The following is a 3,621-nucleotide window of genomic DNA, read 5'->3' as shown; positions in this document are numbered from 1 at the left end:
AATGATGAGAACTCATATTGTCTCAAAGAGAGATGATGACCTAAAAATCATGCTCAATCGGATTACGCTGAGGCCCAATGGAGGGTCAACCCTGGATCAGCATCCCGAGGATGCTGGGGGCCCTGGGGGAGCGCTGCAGTTTGGGGCTTGAAGTGACCGATCCCTTGAAGCTCACCACATTGGTTGTGCCTTACTGTGGGCCTCAAGGTGCCCACGAGGGGATCAAGCCTTCGGCCTTGCCTGCCGACCCATTCCCCCTCCTAGGACACCTCCCAGGGAGTCATTGCTTAACAACCCTGGGCTCCTTGTTTCTTTCACTGGGCCATGGTGGCCAGGGTCTCTGTGCAGCCTCAACCATGGCAGGTGATTGGAAGCCACTGGCTTGGTGGGAGGTCTCAGACACCATTGGGGTCGTTTCGGGTGACCAGGGTCTCAGTGTGGCCACAAACATGGTAGGTGAGTGGAGTCACTGGGCTTCGAGGAAGGCCATATACACCATCCAGAGTGTGTGCAGGAGGCCTGTGTCTGGGGGCGGCCACATGAGGGTCAGGCTGGGAAACCTGGACGGCCGGAGAGGGTGGATTTCCCCATTGAAGGTCCGCCCTTGGGCCATCTCAGGTGCAGTGGAATCAAAAGATTGGCCGGGCCCCTGACAAGGACCAGAAAGTGCAGGGACGCCCCTGTCAGCCAATGATTAGCTGAGGGACCTCGCTGCTTCATGGTGTGCCCCATGTGCCCATCCAGATGGTGGATATAGGCCCCTTGGGGCCACTGGTGGTTGTCCCCCTCGGACCTGGGGTGTTCATGAGGCCCCGGACCTTGGCAAGTTGCCCTGGGCCAGAGAGCTCAGAGCTCCTGTCACATGCACCCGACTCCCAAGGAGCTTGGGCCCCCTCGGGGAACTGGGGAGTTCCCCTCTCCAATCCCTTGGGCTGCCGAGACAGGAAGGGCCAACCTGGCCTAGGAGGGTAATCTCTAGTCCCTGGGCACAACAGGCGATGTCCTTGGGCCTATCGTCGCGGCAATCTAGATCTGAGGGAGTGATCCCGGTGATGAGGCCCAGCAGGTGCAGGGAGAGGGCCCCCATGCACAGTGGGAATGGGCGGCATGCCTGGTTGTGAGCACGCTGTTAATGCAGCATCCATTCCTCTGCCCTCGGGACCTTGAGGGCTGTGGGTCCCCATGTCCTTGAGGGCACTAGCCCAACTCCAGGTGTCAGAGATGGCCAATCCGTGGGAGGGCGAGGGCCTAACTGTACATACCAGGGCACCCACCCTTCATGCCTGGCCCAGAGTCCACAGCGTGCTACCCATGAACACCCCAGGAAGCCTGTGGGGCTTCTGGGGGGCAGCATCAGCAAAGCTCAGCTCTCACGAGGGCCATGATCTTTGTTGTTTCGTGGTCTAGGTATGGACATTTCTGCTCCTGTTGCTTGCCCCTTCTGTGCGGTCCCCCACCGTATGCCAGCCGGCCTCACACCTTGCCATGTGATGCCAGGCTTTCTGGACTGGCAGCTCTTGGCTACAATGGCAGGTGCCTGGGAGCAGTGGGTTTTGACACCTCGCCTACCCTTCCTTCCCCAGATCCTGTCCCCAAATGAGGATCCTGCCCTGAAGGCCAAGTCTTGCTACGCCCAGGCACTGCAAGATGCCCAAAATCTCGTGCCCCCACCTCTCCCCCTGGACATCCCACTCTACATTAAGCACCCCTGGTAAGCAGGTTCGTGGGACAGGAGAGTGCCTGCCTGCATTGCCACTGCCTTCCTTGGGTCAATGATGAGAACTCATAATGTCTCGAAGAGAGATGATGACCTAAAAATCATGCTCAATAGGATTACTCTGAGGCCCAATGGAGGGGATCATGCTGCGGTCAGCATCCTGAGGATGCTCGGAGCCTTGGGCAAGCGCTGCAGATTGGGGCTTGAGGCGACCATTCCCTCAAGGCTCCCCACTGTGACTATGAACTGACTGTGGGCCTCCAGGTGCCCACGAGTGGATCAAGCCTTCGGGCTTGCCTGCCGACCCATTTGTCCTCCAAGTACCCCTCCAGAGGAGCCATTGCTTTGCAACCCTGATCTCCTTGTGTCTTTCTCGGGCCATGGAGGCCCGTGTCTCGGCATGGCCACAACCATGTCAGGTGAATGGAAGCCACTGCACTTGGAGGGAGGCTGCAGATGTCGTTGAGGTGGGTCATGAGGGAATATGGCTGGGAGCCCTGGATGTCCAGAGAGGGTGGACTTCCCCCTTGATGGTCCGCCCTTGGGCCATCCCACATGCAGGGGAAACGAAAGATAGGCCGGGTCCCTTACAAGGATGAGAAAGTGCAGGAATGCTGCCGTCACCCAGTTCAGCTGAGGGATCTTGCTGCTTCATGGTGTTCCCCATGGGCCCATCCAGATGGTGGATGTGGGCCCTTAGGCGGCTGTCCCCCTCAGCCCTCAACTGTTCCTGCAGCCCTGGTACATGGCAAGGTGCCCTGGGTGGAAGAGCCTAGAGTTCTTGTCGCATGCACCCGATTGCCAAGGAACTTGGGCCCCCTCCGGGCAGCTGGGAGCTCCCCTCCTCGATCCCTTGGGCTGCCAAGACAGCAAGGGCCCACCGGGTCTAGGAGGGGAATCTCAAGTCCCTGGGCACAACAGGCGATGGCCCTGGGGCTCTTGCCCTGACACTCTAGACTTAATGGAGTTATCCAGGGAAAGAGACTCAGCAGGTGTAGGGAGAGGCCCCCCACTGCATGGCAGGCAGGTAACAGCATGCCTTGGTTGCATGCATGCGTTTGGCCCAGCATCCATTCCTCTACCCTGGGGACCCTGGGGTCATGGCTTCCCATGTCCTGGAGAGCACCTGCCTAGCTTCGGATGTTATAGATGGCCAATCCATGGGAGGGTGAGGCCTTGGTCCTACCTAAAAGGACAAGCTCCTTGCATACCGTGCCCTGCTCCTACACCATGCTACCTCTCAGATAGCCTGTGTGCCAGCCTTCTCCTGGGGGGAAGCCTCAGCAAGGCTTGGCTCCCTCGGGGGCCATGCTCTCTGTTGTTTTGTGGTCCAGGTATGGGCATCTCGGCTCCTGAAGCCTGCTCCTTTCTTACGATTCCCGCTGTGTGCCATCCAGCCTGAACCCTTGCCAGGCAGCACCACAATTTTGGGACTGGCAGCTCTTGGCCGCAGGGGTATGTGCCCCGGAGAATGGCATTTTGACACCAGGCCTACCGTCTCTCCCCAGATCATGTACCCAGATGAAGATCCCACCCTGAGGGCCAAATCTTCCTAGGCCCACCCCTGGCAACTGGCCCAACATCTCCTGCCCTGGAACCCTCCAGGGTAATCCACTCTACAGTAAGCTCCCCTGGTAAGCCGATTCGGGGGACAAGAGAGTCCCACCTGCGTTGCTAGTGCCTTCCATGGGTGAATGATGAGAGCTCATACTGTCTCGAAGAGATGATGACCTAAAAATCATGCTCAATAGGATTACACTGAGGCCCATTGGCAGGGTCCATCCCGAGGTCAGCATCCTGAGGATGCTCGGGGCCCTGGGGGACCACTGCAGTTTGGGGCTTGAGGTGACCAATCGTTCGGGGGTCCCTGCTGTGGCTATGGACTGACTGTGGGCCTCCAGGTG

At 58.8% G+C, this 3,621-nt stretch overlaps 2 non-coding genes and 1 pseudogene across 2 annotated transcripts; all 3 read left to right on the top strand.

Moving 5' to 3' along the window:
- LOC116629746 lies at positions 1–76 on the top strand (annotated as a pseudogene; the record flags this gene model as incomplete).
- A 1,690-nt stretch (positions 77–1,766) lies between these two features.
- On the top strand, positions 1,767–1,847 carry LOC116629745. Its single transcript, XR_004298812.1, has one exon. It is a non-coding gene; the product is annotated as a small nucleolar RNA SNORD115 (small nucleolar RNA).
- A 1,558-nt stretch (positions 1,848–3,405) lies between these two features.
- On the top strand, positions 3,406–3,484 carry LOC116629747. Its single transcript, XR_004298813.1, has one exon. It is a non-coding gene; the product is annotated as a small nucleolar RNA SNORD115 (small nucleolar RNA).
- The last annotated feature ends 137 nt before the right edge of the window (positions 3,485–3,621 follow it).

The sequence above is a fragment of the Phoca vitulina genome, unplaced genomic scaffold (assembly GCF_004348235.1).
Source record: "Phoca vitulina isolate PV1807 unplaced genomic scaffold, GSC_HSeal_1.0 scaffold2717, whole genome shotgun sequence".
Classification (NCBI taxonomy): domain Eukaryota; kingdom Metazoa; phylum Chordata; class Mammalia; order Carnivora; family Phocidae; genus Phoca; species Phoca vitulina.
The sequence above is the reverse complement of the archived record's forward strand: the minus strand, read 5'-3'. Positions and strand labels throughout refer to the sequence as shown.